Source organism: Hyaena hyaena, unplaced genomic scaffold (assembly GCF_003009895.1).
Source record: "Hyaena hyaena isolate Hyena2069 unplaced genomic scaffold, ASM300989v1 scaffold_152, whole genome shotgun sequence".
NCBI classification, from domain to species: domain Eukaryota; kingdom Metazoa; phylum Chordata; class Mammalia; order Carnivora; family Hyaenidae; genus Hyaena; species Hyaena hyaena.
The window spans coordinates 1,574,800-1,602,752 of NW_024080784.1; the positions used below are offsets into that span (position 1 = coordinate 1,574,800).

The window sequence follows — 27,953 nt, forward strand, 5'->3', positions numbered from 1 at the left end:
TCAAAATAAATAAATAAACATTAAAAAAAAAAAACCTTTTTAAATGTTTTTGAGACAGAGAGCTGGTGCTCATGCTTTCTCTCACTCTCTCAAAATAAACATAAAAAACCCTTTTTAAAAGCAGGCTCCATTCAGGCTTTGAGCTGTCAGCACAGAGTCTGACACAGGGCTCCAACCTATGAACTGCGAGATCATGACCTGGGTAGAAGTCGGATGCTTAACCGACTGAGTCACACCCAATAAGCATTTTTTAAAAAAGAGAGTTCTAAAGGCAACTGCCTGTGATTAATTCCTGGTTCTGCCATTCACTAGCTGCTTTATCTTGGTCAAAAATTACTTAACCCCACTCTATGCCTCAATTTCCTTATTCACAGAATGGGGATAATAATACTGTCTAGATCACAGGGCTGTGGTAAGGATTAAATCAGTAATCCATACAAGGAGCTAAATACAGTGATTGACACCTAAGAGCAAATTTACTTTTAGTGGTATTAGTTAATGTCTAGGTAAGGTGTTATACCAATGAGCCCAAAATACATTGTTTTAAATCAGATGTTTATTTCTCATTCTTCTACAGTGTTGCAAAGGAAGACAGACTGCTCCATAAATTCATCCAAGGACCCAGTTGACAATGTGTCTCTATTAGCCTCAGTGTATGGATTCTAATTAACACCAGAGTAAAAAGCAACTGCTTCAGTTGTCCTTTCTTCTTTGGGTAAGCTCTAGGTCCAGTGTGGGGATTGGACTTGCAGACCTGAGATCAAGTCACATGCTCTTCTGACTGAGCTAGCCAGGGGCCCTTCAGTTGTCTTCATCCACAAAGGCTGAGGTAGCTCACCAGTACTATGTCTGCAATCTAGCCCATGAGTGAGGAAAAATAATGTGTTAAGAGTGAGCATTTCATTTTTAGGACACTGAAGCAGAAACTACACCTATCATTTCTATTCATATTTATCAGTCAAAACCTAGTTGACATGGCCACATTGAGCTGTAAGGGAAGCTGGGAAATGTCCCTGGCTAGACAGCCATGTGCTCACTCATCATCCAGTGTACAGTGTAGAGGGTATCAGAAGAATGGATACTCAGAGATCATAATAGTCTCCCACATTACATACTTTTTTTTTATACTGTGGTAAAATATCCATTACATAAAATTGACCATTTTAATTATTTTTAAGTGTACAGTTCAGTGACATTAAGTACATTCACACTATTGTGCAGCCGTCACTACATCCATCTCCCATTTTCATCACCTGAACTAAAAACTCTTTACCTATTAAACAATAACTGCCTATTACCCTTTCCCTAGAGCCCCTGATAACTACCATTCTATTTTCATCTGTGTGAAACTGACTAATCTAGTCACCTCATATGAATGATATCACACAGGGGTGCCTGGGTCACTCAGTTGCTTAAGTGTCTGACTTCAGCTCAGGTCATGATCTTGCCATTCGCAAATAGATCCCCGCATTGGGCTCTGTGTTGACACCTCAGAGCCTAGAGCCTGCTTTGGGTTGCCCCTCTACCACTTGTTCTCTCTTTCTCTCTCTCTCAAAAATAAATAAACATTTAAAAAGTAAATAAATGATATCACACAATATACACAATATGTGTCCCTTTGAGTCCTTTGTTTCATTTAGTATAAAGTTTCCAAGATTTATCCATATTGTAGCATGTATTAGGACTTCACTTTCATTTAAGGCCAGTAATATTGCATTGCATAGATTTACCACATTTTATTTATACATTAATTATGACTGGGGACTTATCCTATTTCCACCTTTTGGCTATTGTTACATTTCATATTCTGAATAATTACCTGAATTATTTTTTAAATTATAACTTACTACTTTTAGGAAACTCTTATACAACAAGCAACAAAATCAAAAAAGGACTGACTGTGAGGTTCACATTCCACTATCTCCAAATAAATGGACTGTGCTAATAAAATTACTGTCATTATCTGCCAGTAATTAATCTTTGTGCAATATCTGTGCAAGTCATTTGAGCGCTCTCAGTTTCATAATTTGTAGAATAAGGATACCAAAAGTAAAAGCAACAAAAGCAAAAATAAATAAGTGAGACTACATCAAACTAAAAAAGCTTCTGCACAGCAAAGGAAACTATTAAGAAAATGAAAAGGTAACATAATGAATGGAAGAGCATATCTGCAAATCAGATTATCTCATAAGAGGCCAATATCCAAAATAAATAAACAACTCCTCCAACTCAATATCAAAATAACAATCTGATTAAAAGTGGGCAGATAATCCGAAAAGACATTTTTCCAAAGCTATACGCTGGTCAACAGGTACATAAAAAGATGTTCAACATCAGTAATCATCAAGGAAATGTAAGTATGAACCACAGTGAGATATCACTTCACACGTTAGAATGACTATTATCAAAAAGACTAGAAATAACAAGTGTTGGCAAGAATGTGGAAAAAAGGAAACCCTTGTGCACTATTGGCAGAAGTGTAAATTGGTGCAGCTACTATGGGAAACAGTATGGAGCTTCCTCAAAAAATTAACAATGAAACTATCATACGATCCAGCATTTCCACTTCCGGGTATTTACCCAAAGAAAACAAAAACATTAATTTTAAAAAAACCTATGCACCCCTATGTTTACTGCAGCATCATTTGCAATATACAACATATGGAAACAACCTAAGTTTCAATCAGTGAATGAATAAAGAATATGTGATTATATCTACAGTAAAACCTTGACTTGCAAGTAACTAGTTCCGTAAGTGTTCCACAAGATGAGCAAACATTTCTCACAAATTTTAACTTGATAAATGAGCAATATCTTGCAATATAAGCAGTATGTGACACTGAATATCACATGATCACAACTAAATCGGTAGTTCTTGAAATTGATGTATGAGTCCTTTGAATTATGCTCACAAACCAAGGTTTTACTGTATATGTGTACACAACACACACACACGTATGCATGCATACACAACACACACACATGCATACACACACATGTGCATACACACACACAGGAATATTGTTTGGCCATGAAAAGGAATGAAATCTTGTCACTTCTGACAAAATGAATGGATAGACCTTGAGGACTACATACTAAGTAAAATGAATCAAAGACCTTTTTTATATGTGGAATCTAATATAGATAGATAGATAGATAGATAGATAGACAGATAGATAGATAGATAGATAATGTATGATATATATATATATATATATATATCATATATCGAGAACTGATTGGTAGTTGCCAGAGGCAGTGAGAGGGTGGGGGAAATGGGAGAACTGCTTTTGGTTTTGTTTCAGTTTACATAAATTGAAGTTAAAAAAAGAACAACAGGGGCACCTGGCTGGCTCAGTTGGGAATGCATGCTACTCTCGATTTGGGGTTGTGAATTCAATCTCCATGTTGGGTATGGAGATTACTTAAATATATATATTTAAAAAAAGAGAACGCTAATGTTATCTATCTTACAGGCTATTTATAACACATATATTGCATCTAGAATAGTAAGTGCTATATAAACATCATTTTTTAATATTATCAATTTGTCAGAATGGTATTTCAGGTACAATGGACAATGTTGGTTGGCCACCGAATGTCCATTTTCCTCCTCCTCCTTCCTAACAGATCCTTTGTCCAGGAACCTATCCCTTGCCCTTGTAGCCTATGAGACTTATAGATTCTACTAAATTCCTAGCTCCGGGGATGGGCTCTAAATGGACTAACACAAAAATATTCATCTATTCCTTCCTTCTAAGAATAGGCAAACAATCCAATACTCATCAATTCAATGCCAGGAGAGGGTTGCTGGAAACTTCTGGAAAAGATCTCCTAATTTTTAAAAACAGTGATAGAAAACCAGTCTTTCCTGCCAGACATGAGCTGTGTTAAGATCTGCCTGCTAATGCTAACGGCTTCAAGTGGCATGATGGGGTAATCTGCTGGAAATGGAATCATCAAGAAGAGTGACTCATTGTATCCCTCAAAGAATTTGTAATTTAAAGGATCTGCTGAATTGAATACTGAAATGGGAACACAGGAAATCGAAGATCCCAGAGAAGGGTAGGGTGCAAACAGCAAGACTGAGTGCATAGCTGATGGGAAGGGGTAGGTGTATTACTTTGCTATACAGAGTACCACAGACTGGGTGGCTTACAAAACCAGAAATCTATTTTCTCACAGTTCTGGAGGCCAAAAGTCCAAAATCAAGGTGTTGGCAGGGTTGGATTCTTCTAAGGCCCCTCTCCTTGGTTTGTGGATGGCTGTCTTTATGTTCACCTGGGTTCTCCCTGTGTGTCTGTCCAAATTTCCTCTAAGGATACCAGTCATATTTTACTAGGGCCCACACTGACTTCATTTCAACTTAATCACCTCTCTAAAGGCTCTATCCCCTACAGTCACACTCTGTGGTGCTGGGGATTGGGTAGGACTTCAACATTTGAATTTTTGAATGGAAATAATTCAGGGGTTAGAAAGAGTGGAAATAATACTTGGAAAAAGAAGAGTGGGGAGGAAAATGACCAATAATTTGTAGAAGATCATGAGTTGTTCCTAAGAGAAAGGGTAAGGAGGAAATATGAAAGAGGTACAATGGGCCTCCAGGAGAACTGCTTTAGGCACTGCTCCAGAAATTTAAATATTCTGAAGCCCCTTCTATTATAGGCTTATGTTCTTCAGAATTCTAATGATAAGACTGCTCTTTGGGTTACTGAATAGGTGTTTTCATTCTATATTTATGTCTGAACTTCGTAAGTTTCCATTTGAAGTCAGGAAATAAACTCAGTCACCATTTATATATGTTAATTTTTTTGAACCAAAGAAATTAGCTTTGAGAATATAGGGATAAGCAGACAAAGTAATGAATGTGTTCATGGTACCTACTAGTCATTAGCTAATGCCTAGTCCTTAATTATGAGTTCAAGTTGTGTTGAATGCAATGCGAGAAGATCTAACAGCAGGGATACTCCAAAAAAGATTCATTAACACATGCAATATAAAGTGGTGGAATAAAGCAGAGGTATATTTCAAGGAAGAAATATCATTATGAACATAATAAAAAGAAGAGCCTGACTTATAACAATTTATACTTGAAGAGTTATGTAGGGGTCCTATATTGAGCCTGAGCTCTGTACACTCTTAAGATTAACCCATGGACGTTCTATCTGGTGCACTGTGGAGCCAATTTGCCTGAGGATATATTTACATTAGGGATTAATAAGGCTTTTAGGGTTCAAACCTCAGGCGTTTGGGGGCACGTGGGTGGCTCTGTCAGTTGGGCGTCCAACTTCGACTCAGATCATGATCTCACAGTTTGGGAGTTCGAGCCCCATGTCGGGCTCTGTGCTGACAGCTCAGAGCCTAGAGCCTGCTTCAGATTCTGTGTCTCCCTTTCTCTCTGCCCCTCCCCCACTTGCACTCTGTCTCTCTCTGTCTGTCTCTCTCAAAAATAAACAGTAGGAAAAAAAAAAAAAGCTCATGTATTTGGTTTAAAGCAAAACATCAAGAACTGTAAGCAATCTGAGATTTTACCCTGAATGCAAACTAAAAAATTAGCCTGCCACATGGATATTGGTACAAGATATAAGGCTCTTGATTTAGAGAGAAAGGAGAGTTTATTATAGCAATAGCATTATCCCAAATATCAGCATTTGAGGTGTGGGAGGAGGACACTAGTTTAGAGTCCCAATTCCCTGCACATGCAGGGGGCTACATTATAGGAGAGGAACCTTCAGCCTACGGAATCTGAACCTTTTATAAGGGACAGTAAAAGCTCGTTTGCTCTTTGCTCCAGGTGATACCATTTCTGTCTTCTAAGGTTGTTTGCTATACAAACATCCTGAAGATATAGCCCAGAACAAAGGGCAGTCAGTGCTTCATTCACCTTATATGTAGAAATGCAAACTTCACGAAGAATTATCTTCAAACAGGCAACAGGTCTAGTGTCTGAGGGAAAGGGTATTTCTGAGTATCTGTTATAGTAACCTCCCATTCATCCTTGCTCTTAGAGAGTTATGCCAGGGTTCCAATCCAAGAGGGCTGTGATAAAAGAAGAAAAACTAAAGGGACCATTTCACTAAAACCTTGTTGAGTCATTGAGAGTGCAAGGAATTCTTGGCACTGGTATAGTTACTTTGACAGAACTGATGAATTTGACTTTGGCACCAAGAGAAGGCATTACCACATCTCTACAAATATTACCACAGTGGCTTGGACAGCAGAGAAAGAGAATGAAAGATGCTACCTCATAATCAAAATGATGTGTTCATAGATGCTTGTGGTATTCCAATAGTAGCCTGGATTTTAAGTCTCTAAGAAATTTAAAATTATAGGGGCGCCTAAGTGGCTCAGTCAGTTAAGCGTCAGATTCTTTATTTCATCTCAGGTCATGATCAGACATTTCATGAGATCAAGACCTGGGTCAAGCTCTTCACTGACAGCACAGGATGTCTTTGGGATTCTCTCTCCCTGTCTCTGCTTGACCCCCACTTATGCTCTCTCTCTCAAAATAAAAAAAAAATTAAAAAAAAGAAATTTAAATTATAAAGTTCTATCAACATTCAGTGATTTCTGAACTGTCCCAAAGACCTTGAAAGTATTAAGGAGCGCAGCATTGTTTCTTTAAAAAAATTTTTTTCTTAATGTTAATTTTTGAGAGAAAGAGAGAAAACACAAGAGGGAGAAAGGCAGAGAGGGAGAGGGAGACATAGAATCTGAATGAAGCAGGCTCCAGGCACCGAGCTGCCAGCACAGAGCCCGATGCAGGGCTCACACTCATGAACCATGAGATAATGACCTGAACCAAAGTCAGAGGCTCAACCAACTAAGCCACCCAGGCACCGTGCTTAGCATTGTTTCTTAATCATTATGCCACATTATCTCAAAAGATGGATGATATTTATCTATGTGACATACTTCATGGATGCATTCAGATTTCCAAAAATGACATATGCAAAAAAAAAAAGAGCAATTTTGCATATAAATGAAAAAAACTGCATTACAAAATGGTTTGTTAAATGTTCATCTAATAATATCATGAATACAGTAATAAAATTGGTCAAGTAAGGGTCAACAAGGTACAGCTTGTGTCTTTTTTAAACTGTCATGATTCTCCCCTAAACTCTACTCTATATTAACATTAATAAAACAAGTTCACACTATTGAAGACCACCTAAATTAACCTTATTTTATTACTAAAATAAAAACGTAAAATTGGTAGATTCCTCCTGCCCTTATTACTAATGTAAGGAGTATTTTTATACTACTTTGAGAGCTCTCATTTGGCCATCATAACTGTTAGGTATCAATTAATAATAATGCCCATAGACATTTTATTTTTGGGTAGTATAAATGTTGATGCAATCATTTGCAATCTCCTCTTCTTTCCAGTCATGGGAAAAAATTTGAAAAGTGAACTCACAATCATGAAAATAATTCAAAATGGCCACAAAGGTAGGTTGTGGATTCTGCAAATTCCCTGTATGTCAGCTGTACTTCTACCCTTCTCTCTCAGGAGATCATATTGGGACATATGTGAGAAAGTGATATTTAAGCCACTCATCAACGTGTGTGTGTGTGTGTGTGTACATACATGTAAACATAAATAATTCAGAACTGTGGTGCCTTATTATGGGGAAATTCTTTTGATCATTTTATATCAAAACATGACTCACAATGTGTTATCTCACTGAGGTTGCAAATAAACAAAAAAACACTCAGATTCATTTAAGTCTTAGTTCTTGATACCCTTACCATTAAATTCACATTTATACCAACTATTTATGGAACAATCTTTGAAGTAAAAATATGTGGAAGAAATCATTTTATAGACTTAACAATTAACTTTTAATATGCCAGTGACTTGTAACAAACATGTAGAAATACCAGCTAAGACAGCCACAGATGAAACAAAGCCAAGTGAGATCCAACAATTATGGTTAGTGTTAAATTGGATGAGTCTTCTCTCTGTTGAAATAGGAGACAAATGCTTTATAGAATTTCATTAAAGCATACATGTGAAAAAAAAGAAGCAATTATTTTTGCTTTATTTGGCATTGGGCAGACTTCAGTTGGAACAAACCATATTTAATTTTCATGTCATGCTGTATAAAGAGAAAAAACTTGGAGCATGTCCAAAGAAGAACAGCAACTGATTAAAGGTTTATAAAATTAGACCTATGAGAAATTGTTAAAATAACTAGGCATGTTCAGTCAAATGCAAGACATTCAGGGAGGATGAACAATTACCTACAAATATGTAAAGAAATGGTGGTTTCCAACCCTGAGGTTTAGGCTAAACAGAAAGTTAAATAATAGGATTAAGAACACAAAACAAAACAAAAACCAGAGCAATGAAAGTTAGAAACTAAATATTGTAAAAACAAACGAAAAAGCTTTTAGAAATTGATGAATGGAGGTACCTATAATTTGGAATTTTGCATATATAATTATTAAAACAATGAAATTCAATTCTGTACTTATACAGAAATAATTTAGAAAGTAGAAAAAGTATTTGATGGATTGCATTGAAAAGTAAAAATCACTAAGGGAAATAAGTCAGAGTAGGATGAATCCTATGGTTTGGCTTATATGTGGAATCTAAAAAACAAAACAAAATGAACAAAAACAGAAACAGACTCAGATACAGGAAACATACTGCTGGTTACCAAAGTGGGGAGACAGTGGCGGGAGAGCCAAGAAAATAGGTGAAGGGATTAAGAGATACAAACTTTCAGTTATAAAATAAGTAAGTCATGGGGGTATAGTGTATAGCATAGGAAATATAGTCAAAAGTACTGTAATAACTTTGTATGGCGACAGATGGTAATTAGATGTATCATGGGGATCATTCTGTAATGTACAAAAATATCAAATCACTAAGATATACATCTGAAACTTACATATTGTCATGTCAATGACACTTTAATTTAAAAAAGTAAAAATCATTTGATCAAGTATGAGGAACATTTCTAAGAAAATATGTTATACTTGGTGGCTTTCTTTGGGATGCATGATAGTGAGAACAGAAAAGAGCTCTGATAGTTAAGTGTGAGCTTCTGTGTAAGGGCAGGGAGGCAGTGTGGTGAGCAGCTTTTCTGACCTATGCAGGGGTGGGGGGGTTCACCAGGAATCCCCACCATGATTCTCTCTACAGTGGTCCTCAACAGTTAATTATTCTTTCTGTTATTTCCAGGGGAAATAGTTATTTCTCGGAAGTATCTTCTGCTTTTTGGAAATCTTGTTGGGCAAAGCATGTAGACAAATATTCTCTAGTTTACTACACTCTTTACCCCTTATGTAGAAGGTGGGGGAGGGGGGGATGAAACCACAAAGTCTGCACCATGTTCTTTGACTTTAAAGCTGTTCTACTAGCCTTATGATAATTTGTTTTTTAACTTAGAAATGCAGAGAATCTAACAATAATCACCTTTAAGTGTTCTAGTTCCTTCTGTATGTTTGGCACCTGAACCCTGTGTTTAATACGATCCCAACATCAATTACAGTGTGTGTGTTCTTCCCCATGCTGAACAGTTCTCAGACCCCAGCTGGGTGTTCTACAATTCAACCTAATTCTGACACTATCTACCTGGCATAGCATCACATCCCAGTTAAAGATTCTGAGTGGCAACACTGCCCTCCTCACCACCCCACCCCTTCTTCGGATCCAATCTCAAGTCCAGCTTGTTACCTGTGTTTCTCACCCGCTGTACAGAACAAGTTCCCACAGCCTCCTCACTGGGTTCAATTAATTTGCTAGTGTGGTTCACACTCAGAAACATTTTACTTATTACATCATCAGTTTATTATAAATGGATATAACTCCTCCAAGGAGCCCTAATTCTTCCCTTCCCTTATGCCAGTTCCACAGTACCTCCCAATACACCTGACAAAAGTTAATGATCAATTCAGTTAATGCTGAGTTCTCTTGAGTATAACATGAAAGGGCCCAGATCCAAGTTGTAAAAGCAGGTTAACACCCTCAGGTCTGCACTATCTTTGAGGATACCACACCAGCAGCTCTGGTGATGGGAGAATAATACGCTATAGGCTTTCACAGGGCAAAGTCCTATCAGAACATTCTGATGAAGCTGTTAACAAGATCAAACAAAGTCCCAGATAGGACTGGTGTCCGTTGGGCCTACTGAAGACCAAAACAGATTAGTGATAAGGCAAATATGGTATTTGTAACATATTTAAATACTGGTGAAATACAGGTGAAGAGTGTTAACATGGTGGGTCATGTTAAAAATAAAAAGTTGGGATACTCTGAGTCTTAGTTTCTTGTTTGGGCCCCTGTTTGCTAATTTGGCTTCATTAATCTTGTTTTGATATCTTCCTACCAGTAATTTTATGTTGCCATTATGTTATTACTGTGCATGCTGGTGGATAAATCTAAATTTCAGCTAATCAAGAGGCACCTGGGTGGCTCAGTCTGGTTAAGCATCCAACTCTTGGATTTCGGCTCAGGTCATGATCTCACGGTTTGTGAGTTGGAGACCCACACTGGGCTCCACGCTGTCAGTGTGCAGCCTGCTTGGGATTCTCTCTCCCTCTCTCTGCCCCTCTCGTGCACACTCGCTCTCTCAAAATAAATAAATAAAAAATATTCAGCTAATCTATATAAATAATACCTGTTCTATTTTTCACTAGCATAATATGGTCAAAACATTTCTGTTCACAAAAGATGCTATTCAACACTGGACATCTGATTTTTAAACTCCATACAATTAGTTTATTTGGTTTACTGCTGGGATACAGCTTGTAGCTGACATACCTTGCAAGCACAGAGTGCAGAGGGGTCAGACTGCCACTTGTCATTATAGTTCAGGTCAGTATCAGATAATAGTAGTCTTTAAGAATCTACAGAAAAAAATCATCCCATTCATATGGCATGGCGAAGAATGCTCTCACCATATGCTTGTTTAAATACTTAAGAAGATTCAAAGTTTCCTGAGAAAAATACAGGCCACATAATAACCCTGTCTGGTGGTGCCTCCCACATATAAATCCAAAGCAGAGAGGGGTAAAATTTATCTGAAGAGACTGCATTTTTAAAAAAATGACTAAGTAACAGTTTTATTTTAAATATCAATATTTATAATAAATTAGAAATCACATCCTTAGTAAATATTTAAACTCCTGATAACTTAATTCTTTTTAGATGTCAACTTAAAATTATATAAGAAGGTGCACAGTTCAAATTCTCTTGGAGACACTCAACATTTTTTGAGGATCACTGTTCTAACCTATAATTATTGAATCCCAACTGTTTCTGCCTCTGCAGGGCACACTGAGTGAGAGCTCCATTCTGGGCTTCAACAGGGATGAATGACTTATAGGCAGGATGAGACTGGGGAAGGTGGGCAGAATCATTCCAGAGATGAGTATCTGGTGAGGCCTCTGCTTGATGTGGCCACATGAGTACCCTCTCCTGGTGGCTGGGCCTGGTGCTGCTGTCCTTTGTTACAACTCACCAGGTCAACAGAGGATGAGGGAGCCAATGTCACTCAGGGATCTTTAACTTCCCACTAAATTATTCCCAAGTGACCTGAGCAGTTCAGTTCTGCATCATGACTGACAAAGTCAGAGACTCCTAGGGACATCTTTGCTTCTTCCCTTTTCTTTGTCCCCCTTTCCCTTCCCCATTGCCTTTAAGCCTATTAGAGTGAGCATGGGCATCAGAGCTGTGATTTTCACCCACATATAAAATGAATGTTGACGACCACTTAAGGAAGTTGTTAAACTCATCTGCTATAGATAGAGAATCTGGTGTAAAGAGCATTTTTCCACCCCTGATAAGCTATATGTACATTTTCTCCTCAGGCAGACATCAGGGGTCCAGGGGCTTGGTTTACAGCAAAGATGCTAAACCTCTCTGTCATTTCACTCTCTTATTCTGAGGAACAATCTTAAGCAGTAATGCAACATGATACATTTCTATACAGTGTCTGATTTTATTTTTTGGAGGGGCTTCTTACACCGTATTGATTTTATTTCAATAGCCTCCATTTATGTTCCATGTTTCATATTAGATCTGTGTCAGTCTCTATGCAGTTGGCCATTTCTCCACAGCCAGGACTCTAGATGCAGAATATCTGAGGTCTCTGAAGCTTGCTCTGTAGGTAGTGTTTGCACAGGTCTTGTCTTGGAGTGGTGTAGCTCTATAGAATCCATTGGGTCTGGCCTGGCTGCTTTTGGCTCAGTCTATGGGTGAAACTAATTGCTCCTCCTTGCTCTCTTCTTTATTCTCGAAGTAGTTATAAATTTAGGAGAGTACTTTTTTCTTGAATTCGTGTGAAGTGATCTTTTTGTCTTCTTGTATATCTTTAGCACCTGGTAAGGCAACAAGGTGAGCCCAGAGGACACTGGGTCGGCAGAAGGGAAATAGGGACTGGGTGGAAAGTGGAGGTTTGTACTAGGCGGAGGCAGGATTATCTGTGGAGGGGACTGGGCTGATGGGGCCGGGGGAACATAAATGGAGAAGAAGAAAAGTTGGAGTAGGGTCATCTGACCTTGCTATTGCCTCTTGATCTGGGTTGAGAGGTAGTCTTCCTCTTCTTCCATCGCTTGGTGCTTGTGGTTTGTGGCTTCCATGATTTCTTCACCACTTTTGCCATGTTGCAGCCTCTCAGTCATCTAACCCCAGGAATCTGGCCTCTGTATCTATATCTCTCCCAGAACAATGGGGAGTCACACCCCTTCTGCTCTGTTTGATCAGCATGGCACTCACCAGCCAATGGTGGCTAAGGGGAGCTCAGACATCACAAAAGACCCCTCTGGAGGGGTGGAGATGCTAGGTAGGCCAAGATCCTCTAGCTGGAAAAGATAACTGCTAAAGAGCCTTCTTATACTGTCCTGCCCCCCTCTTTGTCTCTCCCTAGTCAATTCTAATTGTATACACAGCAGAGAGGGGTGTTTACCCCAAGTCAGTCCCCATGGTTCATTCTACTGACTCCTACTTTTTACTGTTAGTTAGTATTGTGAGATATCTAAAATCAGTAAGATATAAGCATGGCAGCCTGATTTGGAAAACCTAGGAATCAAGAAATTAGGGGACAGTGTTTGAGGCATGAAGCCCTTCATTGTCTGCTCAGAGAAGAAGGCTTTGAAGTATAAATTAGGGGCAGGTGAGTGTGTGTGTGTTAGGATCACTCATTCACAAGAAATAAGATTATATTTAGGAATATATTTATGTTTACAGATATTATGTATAATTATCTTTTGGAGATCAGATGGAAATCTTCGGAAGAACATCTTCAAAGAAGCAAGGAGTTTTATTTAACTTCAATTTTGGGGGATTGCAGATTAGCAGGGATCAGAAGCAAAAGCTCACTTCTGAACCAGAGCTCACCTTTCTCCTCATCTGCACCCATCCTCTCTACCAAGAGTAGAAATGCAAGACTACAGAGACAGAAAATAAAATAGTGGTTAATTAGGGCTAGGAGAAGAGTAAGGGAAATACCGAGTGACAGCTAATGGATGTGTGGTTTCTTATGGGTGATGAAAAACATTATGGTGATGGTTGCACAACTTTGTGAATATGCTAAAAACCACTGAACTGTAAAAAAGAAAAAATACTGGGGTATGATTTAGTTCTATTAAAATTTGATTGCAACTACAAAGAGAGCAAAAACCAGGCAAGGACTAAAGCTACAGACCTCAAATGCACACCTGAGGCTATGAAATTTTAAGACACAAGAAGAAATCAAGTGAACTAGGCCTTCACTTTTTCTGTGTGGAGACATGGCATTCCAGACAAAAAAAAATAGCAGTCTTTTGTGAAAATCCGGGAGGAAAGGAGGTAAAAGGATAAGACTGTGGAAAGAAGGCAGGCATAAAGGAAGAAGAGTCAAGTCAGGAGATGAGAAAACATCCACAGGACCAATGTCTTATGGTTTAAGTCAGGAGACCTCCGTTATCCGCACACACGATGATCTGTAAGGAACTGAAATAGCTGGCACGCCGCTGATCCTACTCCCAGACTGATGCCTATTCTGCCCCAGCCTCCAATTAGGGAAGAGCGAGCTCAACCGGCACCCTTAACAAAGACTATTGTGCAGTCAGAAGTACCTATCTACCCACAGCTTATCCAGTTGTAAGGTGGACAAACAGTATAGCCAGAGATGGGCTCTGTGAAGCAGATCAGGAACAGGGCCTGCTATATGAACTGTAGAGTCAGGTTAAAAACAATAGGATCTTATTCCTGACACATAAAAATATTCAATAAATAGTTTTGCTCCTGTCTTGTCATGTGCTATAAGTTAAAAAGCAGAATAAAGCATGAATAGACTGAAGAGAATAAAGACTGAATAGACTGTATAAGTGCAATGTATTAAAAAAAACTGTAAGATTAAGATCCAATAAAAATATACCCAAAATAGTGGTATTTTAGTGGTTGTTTCTACCTAGCTACTTTTTTTTTTTTTTTTTTATTTCTAGGAGAGAGAGACAGCGTGAGCAGGGGAGGGTCAGAGAGAGAGGGAGACACAGACTGAAACAGGCTCCAGGCTCTGAGCTGGCAGTCAGCACAGAGCCCGACGCGGGGATTGAACCCACGAACTGCAAGATCATGACCTGAGCGAAAGTCGGACGCTTAACCGACTAAGCCACCCAGGCGCCCCCAGAATATTATATTTTATTATTATATTATGTTGTATATTTTTTTGTGTTATGTATGTATGTATATTTGTAATGTATCTATCCCATGAGGCCAGGATCATGTTCATTTAATTTGCCACTGTATACTTAAAACTTAGCATAATGAGCATATGGTAGGGCCTCAATAAACATTATTTGATACAAGACTCTGGGTTGTAAGGTATAGAACTGTAGAATCATTATATTGTACACCTGAGACTAATATAACACTATATGTTGACTATATATACTTCAATAACAAGAAAAAGAATAAAGACTCTGGGTATATTTTTATTGAAAAGATTCACTAATGACCAAATTACAGCCTGTTGTTTCTGTCCTTTTATATGTACATTTTGGAAAAAGGTGGAAAAGTCTGAATTGTAATTTACTGGCAGTCAGATTGGCTACCTTACTTATTTTGTTCTTTAAAAATAGCCATGCAATAAATACCATGAAGGTGAAAATTCTAATTCTGAAAGACTCCACTGCTAATCCCCACCTTTTCCATACAGTGCTAATTTTTATAACAATCTAAACACACAAAAAGTACATATAGTTCCAAATATTTATCAGCTTACAGTAATATGATTATAAGTCATGAGTGAGAGTGAAAAAAAAAAAAAAAAAAACCTCGACATGTACTGAACTGGACGAACAGGTTTTTGAGTCCAAAGGTGGCAAATGTGTAGTTGAATAGAGCAAAAACAGAAATTGTTAAAAGAACAGTAGTGGAAGCACAAAGAGGAAGTTCCTTCGTAAGAAAAATGCGTTTCTAGGGACAGCAGACATTATATTCTGGACCAAGTAGCTGTAGGTCACAGACTGCTGTACTGGTTACAAAGGGGACCAAATTAGAGATGATGGATGTGTTCTTAGAAATCTAGTTCCACTATTGGATAGCAACTCCAAGTACAGGCTCTATGATCATAGGTCAGTACCATATTTATTAACCTCTTGTATATAATTTCATTTTCATTCTGCTAACAAATTACAGTGAGTATAGAAAATATATCCACAAAATATAGAATTTCCAGACTAGATATAAGAAACAAGATTTGAAACATCAGGCTATATTTTTACAAATGGCCAGGTCTCTATGATGGGTAAACTGCTAATGCAGTTAGGAGCATACTTATGCTAGGCTTCCACATAAGAGTTTATGTGAAGAAATGATTCTACAAAACTAAAAAGTCAAAATACTATTTGTCTAAAGAATGGCAGAGCTATTACAAATACATTTGAATTTTTTAAAAAGTAGTACTTCAAAATGCTTTCGTTGACTTGCATAAATAAGGCCATAAATGATCAAATATTCAATGGCCAAGAAAGACCTAAAATAACAAAAATATTTGATATATATGTTCATTGCATTAATGTGTAAATACATTTTGTGTTACTATATAACAGAATAAGTAACTGACATATTAATTGACATATTGCTGACCTGGGCTTTATATTAATATATTAGTTAATATTAAATAATATACTAATTAATTAAAGTACTGCTGACTTCCAGATTTTGCTGACCCACACAAGGGTTCTAAGGAGACACATCTGAGTTGAAGGTGTTACCCCTGGCCTTGACAACTGTCTTAGTCATACTATTTTGGAACCTCATGCACATGACTATGTATAACTTGCATAAAAAGGACTGGCTGTCTTTAGCACTCGAAGATTACACACCTAGAATAACGTATGTTTTGTCTAAAGTCCTCCCAGCACCAATGATAAACTATCAAACTGTTGACAGCTATGACTTCTGTTTGTAGGGCCCTACTTCTGATTTTAGCTCCACTTCTGCCTCATGTGGTTCTTAAAGTAAATTTTTTCCCCTAAAACTGGCCCTGTTTTGAACTGAAGGTCAAGTATTTCCTAATTCCTCCTTCAACATAAACTACACCAAACACAAAGGTGAACAGATTGTTTTCTAACAATAGTACCTTTAATAGAAGTACTGAAAAGCTAAGAAATCTCTTCAAGTTAAAATAAGTCATTTTCTTTTGGAGATTTAAAAAAAATGTTTATTTATTTATTTATTACATTTATTTATTTTTGAGAGACAGAGTGTGAGCAGAGGAGGGACAGAGAGAGAAGGAGACACAGAATGCGAAGCAGGCTCCAGGCTCTAAGTAAACACTCAGTACAGAGCCTGATGTGGGGCTCGAACCCACGAATCATGAGATCATGACCTGAGCCAAAGTCGGATGCTTAATCGACTGAGCCACCCAGGTGCCCCAATGTTTATTTAGTTTTGAAAGAGAGAGACAGAACTTGAGTGGGGGAGGGGCAGAGAGAGACGGAGACACAGAATCTGAAACAGGCTCCAGGCTCTGAGCTGTCAGCATGGAGTCCAACACGGGGCTAAACTCATGAGCTGTGAGATCATGACCTGAGCCGAAGTCGGATGCTTAACTGAGTGAGTCACCCAGGCACCGCAAAATAAGTTATTAAAGAGCATGAATAAAGACAGGACAGATATAGTTTGTACTCAAACTCTTCCATGGCTCTCATTTTCTAACCAGGGTCTCCAAACTCTTTGACTATGCACCATGTATTAGTTTCGAAGGCTACCATAACAAAGTACCATAAACTAGACGGCTTAAACAATAGAAAATTGTCTCACAGTTTTGGAGGCTAGAATCCAAGATCAAGGTTTCAGCATGATTTGTACCTTCTGAGGGCTGTCAGGGAAAGATCTGTTTCATGCCTTTCTCATAGCTTCTGATGATATGCCTGCCATCTTGGAGTTCCTTGGCTTAAAGAAGTATCAATCCAACATCTGCCTTCATCTTCACGTGGCATGATCTATTTTTATAAGGACACCAGTTAGATTAGAGGCCCACACTACTCTGGTGTGATCTCATCTTAACTAATTATATCTGCAAGGACCCTATTCCAAATAAAGTCATATTCTGAGATACTAGGGGTTAGAACTTGAACATGAATTTTGGGGGAACACCATTCAACCTATAACACACCATAATATGTGTATATTTATTTATTTATAAGTTATTTACATCCAGTACTACATTAGGAATTATACACATTATAATGCCCATTTTTTAAGTTTATTTATTTATTATTTTTAGAGAGAAAGCAAGGGAGGGGCAGAGAGAGAGGGAGAGAGAGAGAATCCCAAAAAGGCTCCATGCTGTCAGCACAAAGCCCAATGTGGGGCTTGAACTCACGAACCATGAGATCATTACCTGATCTGAAACCAAGAGTCAGATGCTTAATCGACTGAGCCACCCAGGTGCCCCCTATAATCCCTATTTAATTGGAAGTTTGAAAAAGATAAGGCAAAGGTAAATATACATATAAGTATGGGCACCTGGGTGGCTCAGTTGGGTGAGTGTCTAACTCTTGCTTTTGGCTCAGGTCACGATCTCACCGTTTCATGAGTTCGAGTCCCATGTTGGGCTCTGCACTGGCAGGGTGGAGCCTGCTTTGGCTTCTCTTTTCCTTTCTCTCTGTCCCTCTCCCACTCATACTGTCTCTGTTTCTCTCAAAATAAATAAATAAGCTTTAAAAATATATGCATATAAGTAGTAATATTTTCTTTCTGAATACTGACAGATTGCCTTGCACACTCCCTGGATTACACATATCTCACAGATTTCAAGGATAAAATCAAGTTCTTTGGCTTAAAACACCCAACCTTTCACCATCTGCCCTCTGCTTACTTCACCTGCCTTGTCTCCTATCACCCCCAGCATATCTGGCATTCCAACCAGCGTGAACTATGTGCAATTTCCCACATACACTAGGGCTCATTCTCGCTTCAACAACTCTGCACATGCTGTTTCCTATTTCTGGAATGCCCTCATTCTCTTTGCTTCCTGTAAACACACAGTGAACTCCCAATCATTTTCTAAAACTCAGCTCAAATGCCATCTCCTTTGGGAAGCTCTCACTGAGTGCTCTAGGCAGCATGAAGCACTTTCCGAGTGCGTGTAGTACCTCTTTCCTATCTCTATCATGGCAAATCTGTTTACACATGTATGTTAGGCTGAACTGATATTTGACCATTTTTGACCTTAAAAAAAGCAATTTTATATGTTTCAATTTAACACTTTGGTAGACAAGTCCATTGAGGCCAAAGACATTTTACTCATTTTTGTATTTCCAGTGACTAAAATAGAGTTTGGCATATAGTAAGTACTTAATATATGTTTCCTGAACTTAAAGAAAGGCTTATTTTAATACCACAAACATTCCACATTCAGATTTTTCTTCTCAAGAATGGGGTAAGTATTGACTTGGCCTCTCCCATAAGAATAACCACTGGTTTAACCTTCATTGGCTTTATTTAGTTTAACAGTATTTTAAACCATTTTCCCCTGCTTTGGCATTTATATGTGTGGCAAAATCTCTTCGTAGACATTTAAATTTAAAAAAATAGAGAAATAGCAAGAAGAAGTTACCTAAGTATTGTTGTATGACCAACATAAAAGTATTTAATGATTTTACTTTCAAAGTATTTGTATGCTTTTAAATAAAAAAGTAATCATAAATAGAAATACTTATGACTTCAGCTAAATGAAGAGATTAGTTGTGTGAAATGAATATTACATTTTAAATCCCAACAATTTTCTAGTAAGAGCCAAAGGAAATCTAATTTCAAATTTCAAATTGTGCCTATTATTATTCAGTTTGCGAGAAAGCTGTGATAACTGGAAGAGTGTTTAAGTATTACATGATAGTCTAAAGGCAAACGAGTCCTGTATGCTAAGCAGAACTATTCGGCTAAAGTCATGAAGCAGCACCTGGTGAAACTCATGAGCAATTAGCAGGAAATGAAACACAGTTACAGGAACATTTTTCACTCTTCCTCATTAAAGCCCTTAAGTTAATAAGATGTGTTCACTGACTCTTCAGCATGCCAAGGCAGTCGTGAGCAAAACCTTTCGCAATCTGGCTCTAGCCCATTTGAGAGACTCTTCTCCTTTTATGGCACTTCATGTCTTTTATACTTGAACTACAATGAAGTTCTTACAGAGAGTAGCACATTGAACATGTCATTCCTTATCTTTTTCCAAATGCTCTTTCCTCAGCCTCAAAAGTCCTTCTGTCTTCTTTGCCTCCTAATTTTTAATTCTGCTTGAACACTGTCTTCTCCAGAATGCTTTTCCCTGTTTCTCCAGACACAGCCGTTGATCTGCCTTTTCTATTTTCAATGTACATATTTCATGCTACCACTGTATTATTTTAACAACCGTGCTATAATTTTATATCTATTTTCTCACTGATATTGTCATGGTGTCCTGGGTACATACAGATACTCTCTACTGTTTGTGTATGAATAAATGAGTAAGAAATGAGAGAAGAGTCTTCAATAATGAAGCACCACTGAAAGGCTTATTGGAAACAGATCTTGTGACTAGAAAGTAAGGTTTGCTCTGTGAGGAACAGCATGTGGATGCTCAATAAGTATTTGCTAACTGGGGGCATCTGAAGACTCTTGATATTGGGGTTGTGAGTTCAAGTCTCATGTTGGGTATAGAGATTACTTAAATAAAAACAAACAAAAAATAAGCACCTGCTAACTAAATACCGAATGCACAAGGAAAATAAAAAGCAGACTAATAATTACTTGAAAATAAACTGAAAAAGGGAATTCATAATAGGTAGTAAGTAAGAGAAGCAAGCACCTCTAGCATAAGTGGTAGTATATCAAAGAATGTAGGGGCACCTTGGTGGCTCAGTTGGTTAAGCGTCCGACTTCGGCTCAGGTCATGATCTCACGGTTTGTGGGTTCGAGCCCTGCGTCAGGCTCCGTGCTGACAACTAGCTCAGAGCTTGGAGCTGTTTCAGATTCTGTATCTCCCTCTCTCTCTGACCCTCCCCTGCTCATGCTGTCTCTCTTTCTCTCTCTCTCAGAAATAAATAAAACATTTAAAAAAATGCTTAAGTTTAAAAAATATTTTAATGGGGCACCTGGGTGGCTTAGTCAGTTAAGCGTCCGACTTTCGCTTAGGTCATGATCTCGCGGTTTGTGGGTTCGAGCCCCGCGTCGGGCTCTGTGCTGACTGCCAGCTCAGAGCCTGGAGCCTGTTTCAGTCTGTGACTCCCTCTCTGACCCTCCCCTGTTCACGCTGTCTCTCTCTCCTAGAAATAAATAAAACATTTAAAAAAAAAATTTTAAAAAAGAAACTGTAGAAAATGATATCACTGAATAGCAAAAAAATTTTTTTAATTACTAAAATCTCTCATCATAAACATGACAGATTATCCTGGGAGGCAGAAGAGGCAATGTGAGTTGAGGTAAATATGATTTATATTTTCAATTAGTTATACAGGGGTAACAGGCATTATTAGTATCCCACTAGAAATAATGATGTCCTTCACATCTTCAAAAACATCTGTGTCATTTGCCACTAATGTATTTGTGTTTTTCTGTTTTAATGCTTCTACCTGGAGTATCAGAAACAGTATTTAATCCCCAAACTAAGTTATTTATTCATTTATAAGCAAAACACATGATGACTGCATACCTGTAGTGATATTGGTGCTGCATTATTTTAGGCTTATTTCCTATGATATTCATTGAAGCACTTCCCTTGGTATTTACAACTTTTGTGACTCTAACCCCTGTGCCTATGTGCTGACAGTTCACTGTGAAGAAGTTGGAGAGACTGAACATCCTATACTCCTCACACTTGTGACAGTATCAAAGTGATGAGCAACGTACACTGCTAGGATTTGTGAACTCAGATGGCAAGATTAAGACTTCAAGGCAAATTCTACCCAAGTTACAATAACTTTACAAAAACAAAGTTATCCACTTTGGCACTTGGACTTGTCCATCTCTGCTGGCAAGACTGGATATAGCAAATTTTGCCCTGAGGCTTTGTGCCTTGGTATTCAAGGTTTCCAGGTACTAGATTTGTACCTTTTTTTTTTTTTGGTCCTCATCACTAATACATGTTAAAACTCCTAGTGACAATAGTATTTATCAGGCAGTAAAATCTAATATAGAGAAAAGAAAATTAAAATTCTAAGAGCAGGAATTACAACGGTGCCTGACTGGCTCAGTCGGTGGAGTGAGTGACTTGATCTAAGCATTGTGAGTTTGAGCCCAATGCTGGGTGTGGAGATTACTTAAAAATAAATTCTTAAAAAAAAAAAAAAAAAAGAATAGGAATTGCAATGTAGCTTGTGTTAGATTTAAAAGTTAACTAAAAAAGTGGCTATGTATTTGATGGTTCTTTAGTTTAGCTGTTTAATTATACATCTATTTTTCAGTCAAATGGTATAGAAATAGTTATTCATCTGATGGGAATCAGGAAGAGCCAGCACTTGAATCTACGGCAAGATACATGTTACTTCAAGGCTCTGTACATAAATTATACCGAAAAGCTTTTCAAAGCAAAATCTGTAAGACTAAAATAATGAAATGATAATTTTGTGATAGTCACAGCTGTCTAATTTCTTGGTTCTAGGTGCAGTGTTTACACAAAACTGTTTTCTTCTAACTGTAGGACATGCCCCTTGCCCCTTGGAATCTGTTAGACTTGCTTCGGGATGTTCAGGTTACCCAGACTTTCTCTGGGCAACTGATTATAAAGTTCCTCTAAAAGCTGAGGCCACTGTTTCTATAGGTCTGTTGGTCTTCCCCGACTCTCCCTGACTAACACTTCCTCTAGAAGTAATCATGGCCTATTGTTTTCTGAAAGATAAAAAGCAACAGTGCCCTAAGAAACATGGTATCTTTTTTGAATGACTGTTTTCTGAAGATAGCAATTTAATTGAATGAAACTTCTAAAAAGGCCTGGTTAATGTTTGAATTTAAAATCTGATGCTTTAGAGGGTCAGTCAGCAAGGTGGTGGACTTCGGCTCAGGTCATTATCTCACAGCTCCTGAGTTCGTGGGGCTCTCTGCTGTCAGCACAGAGGCTGCTTTGGGTCCTCTGTCCCCAACCCCCACCCCTCAAAAATAAACATTAAAAATTTTTTTGATGCTTTAAACTTCTGCTTTCCCTTGCAAGACAGGACACATTAGAAAGAAAACTGCTTTAGAGTCAGAATGAATGTGCCATTCCAGCTCAGCTTTGAAGTGCCTTGGAAAACTTTTCTGAAAGCACGGGACAAAGTGAAATGTCCACAAATAAGAGGCTTGTATGAGGCACTCAGTAAATATTACCCTTCTACCCACAGTAATGGTCTGACAGTGTGGCTACATCTATAAAGCTGAGAATAGTTATTCTGGAGGTGAAATTTTCCTGTTTGAAAGGAAAGGATATGTGGTAAAAATTATTCACAAATTGGGTACAGGGTTGGTTGTTTAATCCAAACATTCTATTAGTTTATCATTTTTCTTTACACCTTCTTGCCATACCTAGGTTTCATGGTTATAATAGACTTTACCCTCTACCCACCAGACATCAGCTAAAAATGTTCCTTCTTCCCAGAGAGCTAAGTGGAATGACAAAACATGCTTTTAAGAGCTTTACAACGTTGAGTAAGACTCCTGTCATACATCTTAATAGGCTTCCTATCCCTTTCTAAAATGATCTGATGTCCTCTCATATTAAAATTCTAGCAGCAAAATTAACTCCAGAAGAGACATATTTGTGGATGGTTTCTATTTATTCTATAGGCCCCTTTTACTCTTTATACCTTCTTTCTGCTTTGTGGTTCCTTCTGGCTCTACACTAAAGCCTTTAAACAGTGGGCCACTCCCTCACTTATAATTTTTAACTTCGATTTCCTCTACTTTGCTCTCCTTCTGGTGAACTCGAGTATATACTCAAACTGGAAAGAAGATTGTGGTTGAGCAAGTGGTTGGCTCATATTTGTTGGAAAATATTACTGGTTAAGAAGAGAGCATTCAATTCATCTAAAATGTTGAATAAAGAAATACATGGGCTGAAAGCTTTCAATCTTGATCATTTACTGTCCTTTCTTTTTTATCCTTTATCCAAGTTCCTGGCAGAAGAGAAAGGGGGAAGGGAAAACAGGCTAAGTGTCTCTTCCCACCCTTAAAGAGGCTTCCTTAAAGCCTCACCCAAAGACTTCCACCATATCGTTGCTATCTCCAAGAGTAAGGGAGGTTGGGCAGGCTACTTTTTTCTTATTAAGCTAGGTACATTGCAAACTAAATGAAATAAAGGTTCAGGTAGTAAGAAGAAGGGGGAAAACACACACTAGCCATCTCTGCCATAGAAATGTTGAGTTTGAGGTGTCTTTGACATACTTGTGGAAGATGCTGAGTAGTTAGGTCACAAACACAGAGGAGCAGTCAGGTTTAGAGATGTTCACTGGGGAGCTGTAACTATAAAGCCAATTTACCAAAGTTATGGCATGTTTGAGATTGGCCAGGAAAAATAATGTGAGGGGGGAAAAATGCATCCTTGAATTGAAACTTGAGGGCCTCTACCACTTAATAATGCTTGAGAAGAGGAGGAACCTGTAAAATACTGTGAGAAGGAACCAAATGATAAATCTGAAATGTTTTTGAGATATCCAACTGAACTGAAAGTGGCTGCTGAATTTAACAGATAATTCTCTCCACTGACTGAGCCACTCAGGCACCTCATTTTTATTTGGTTACTTTTCTATGTGTTTTTAAATTTAAAAAAAATTTTTTTTTGAGAAAGAGAGAGAGAAAGAGAGAGAGACAACTCGTGCAAGGAGGGGAGGGGCAGATAGAGAGGGAGACACAGAATCGGAAGCAGGCCAATAGCTCAGAGCCTGATGCAGGGCTTGCACCCACCAACAGTGAGATCATGACCTGGGGAGAGGGGAAAGTGGGTGATGGGCATTGAGGAGGGCACTTGTTGGGATGAGCATTTGGAGTTGCTGTATGTAAGCCAATTTAACAATAAATTATATTCATAAAAAATAATAATTCAGACTGACTCACTGACTGATTTGTCTATACTGATATGTCCAATAAACATTTGTTGAGTGCTGAACGCATATAAGGTATTTTGCTAGATTCTACAGATACATAGGTGAATCAGAGCGAATAAAAAAAAGATAGTCTGTGTCCTATGGAGCTTACTGTTTACTGAGGGAGATGATAAAAAGTAAAGAAATAATTGTAAAGTAATTATAATCTATGATAGGTACTCTGAAAGAAAGAATACTGTGATAGAGAATGATGAAAAGAGAACCACCTTCAATTGAATGGTCAAGGAAGAAAGGCTGTAGGGAATCTGCAAGAAGGGTTGCGAGTGGGAAGGAGGAAGCATTCCAGGCAAGGGAAACATTGAGGGCAAAGTGTCTCAGGCAGGAATGGGCAAAGGGTCTCATGATTAAGGAACAGACAGGGGTGCCTGGGTGGCTGATGCAGCATGAGGGGAGTGTGGGATGAGATATTCAACTATCTTTTCACATGGTATAAAGTAGAAATCAAAATCCTAAAGCAAGAGTTGGTAAACTATCTCTTGCAGTGAAATCTAGCTCGCTTCCTATTTTTATAAAGTTTTACTGAAACATAATCACACCCATTCATTTACATGCTGTCTATGGCTGTTTCTGTGCAACAAACAATATTTGCTACAAAGACTATGTGGTCTGCAAAGCCTAAAATATTTATTACTTGACTCTTTAAAAACAAATTTGCTGGCCCCTGTACTAGACGTGGACTAAATTAGAAATGACAACATGGTAGCTGTAAAGGTCAGGCAGAACCACTAAAGCACAGAACCACTCTTTACAAGCAATAGCTCAAAAGAGAAAGCTACATAAAGATGAGCAGATCAATGTGGTAGAAGCAGAACTTAGAGAAGTCTAAGATGGACTGGTAGAAGAGATGTCTTTAAGGTTAATACAGGGTTGTACAAAGCACAAGGACCTATAGTCAAGGGTGTCAGGAACCTGGACAAGGCCAGAAGATAGTATACTGGTACAGTGAACATATAGTTCAGCTCAGGAATACTGGAGGGCGTCATGTACAGAGGAACAGATTCTAAGAGGTGCAGCAGGCAGCTCTAAGCACTGGTAACAAACATTTATTATGGCTGGAAATCTGAGTATAAAGTGACCCCTGAACAATAAAGGGACTAGAGGTGCTAACCGTTACCTGTGCAGTCAAAAATCCACATATAACCTTTGACTCCCCAAAAACTTAGCTACTAATAGCCTGCTGTTGACTAGAAGCCTTAACAATAACAATCAATTATTATATATTTGGTATATTGTTTCTATTATATACTGTACTCTTATAATAAAGTAAGCTAGAAAAAATATTAAGAAAATCATAAGGAAAATACATTTATAGCACCGTACTGCATTTACTCAAAAATATCCATGTATAAGTGGACCCATATAGTTGACATTGGTGTCCTTCAAGGGTCAAGCGCATTTAATTAGCATCTATTCCAGCAACTGACAAAGGTAGGGTTGTGAATTAACAAACAAAACTCTCAAAAGCTACCTTACGCAAATTAAGTTGTTCTTTTCTAGATCAGAAGTCGGACTGGGTTACATGACTCACAGATAAGTTTTGTTTGGATTACACAGTTTCTTAGGAAACGTGTAATATCTAGACATTAAAAAGGTCTAGATATTTAGCAAGTAGGCCCACTACATTTCCATATGGAAAGAATCAGTTACTTGAGAAGCAAATATAGCTTGTTGATAAGGCAAGTATTCCTAGTTTTCCACAGTCCTCACCACTTCTTACTAGACTACATTCAGTTTGCCTTAATTTTTCTATCTACCAAGACCACTTTGTATTCAAGTTTGTAGCCCCAGGTCCCCATCTTAACTGTAAAGATCACAAACCTGCACTTTATAGATGTCTTTTCAATATACATTCATTGAACACTGACCATATCCCAGATACTATGCACACAAATATAAATACTGCATTATCTCTGTCAAAGAGGAACTTATGGGTTAAAAGCAGAGACCAATGATCCTATGCAGAATGATGGTGGCACAAAGGAATGCCCAATTGTCACTGACCAGTCAGTGAACAACACACAAGGGAGATATTTAAACTAAATCTGAAAAGGTATGCAGACCTTTATTACTGTATTCCAGGCAGAGGAAACAGAATGCATATGGGGACAGGGAGTGCAACTCTTTTGGCAATTATAGTTCTGAACAGATGAAATAGAGGGAAGCTGTAATAGAGTGAGAAAGACAGTGCTGGGATTATATATCAAGAATGGCTCTTATCTACACTCAAAAGTGTGACTTTTATTCCATATGCAAAAGGGAATTCCTGAAGAGACTGAAGAATAACTGAGTTTACATTTTAAATTTTTAAATGTTTTTTAACTTATTTCTGAGAGAGAAAGAGAGAGAGAGAGGCAGAGTGAGCAGGGGAGGGTCAGAGAGAGAGGGAGACAAAGAATCTGAAGCAGGATCCAGGCTCTGAGCTGTCAGCACAGAGCCTGACGCAGGGCTCGAATCCACGAACTGTGAGATCATGACCTGAGCCAAAGTTGGACGCTTTACCGACTGAGTCACCCAGGCTCCCCCTGAGTTTACATTTTAAAGTTTGTTTTTTTTAAAAAAATTTATTTATTTCTGAGAGAGAGAGAGAGAGAGAGAGGGAGAGAGAATCCCAAGCAGGCTCTGCACTTCAGCGTGGATCCCAATGTGGGCCTTGAACCCACAAACCATGAGATCATGACCTGGGCCAAAATCAAGAGTTGGACATTTCATCAACTGAGCCACTGAGGCACCCCCAAATTTACTTTAGAAATACAATTTGGTAGCAGCATGAAGCATAGTTTAGAAGATGGAAGACTGAAGACAGGGACCAGTTAGTAAGGAAATCATTGACAAAACCCAAGCTGACTTGAGGCCTAAAGGCAAGAAGCAGCAGTAAGAAAGGAGAGACAGTGACCAATTGAACGTGGAGGAAGGGAGAAAAAAGAAGTCAAAGATTCCCAAGTCTGTAGCCTGAAGGATAAGGAATGTAGGAGATGACACAGGGGGGGGATGGGAATGGGTGGTATGAACTCGGAGGTGTTTGTGGCCACACGGGCGGCAATGTCCACTCGGCATCTGGATAAGAGTCAGTAATCAGATACAAGGTTAAGGCAGGAGGGAAGTCTGGAACTGTCAGCATTTATGAGCTAGCAGAAGACACTGTGATGCATACTATCACATAAAAGTGTGCAAAGTGAGATCAAGAGGAGGGACATATGGCTAACAATCCCAAACATTTAAATGGCAAAGAGGGAACAATGCTCAGGCTTCTCTACAGAGAAGGTATAGATGTTACCAGCAGCATGGAGATGAAGAGAATTAGAGTGTGTGAGGAGCCGAGATGCTAGTAAATGTTTGCTACCAATTACATACTATAGACTCTAGGTTGGAGAGTGAAGAAAGTATAGAAAGGATGGATT

General features: G+C 38.3%; 1 long non-coding RNA gene across 1 annotated transcript in view; it reads right to left on the reverse strand.

The window, feature by feature from the left end:
* Positions 1–608: 608 nt before the first annotated feature.
* The window catches only part of LOC120236342, a 32,178-nt gene continuing 4,833 nt past the window's right edge, over positions 609–27,953 (reverse strand). The window contains exons 2-3 of the long non-coding RNA XR_005529639.1: positions 17,312–17,445; positions 609–856 (exon numbers count right to left, since the gene is read on the reverse strand). This is a non-coding gene — a long non-coding RNA (uncharacterized LOC120236342). The remainder of the gene's footprint in view (positions 857–17,311; positions 17,446–27,953) is intronic.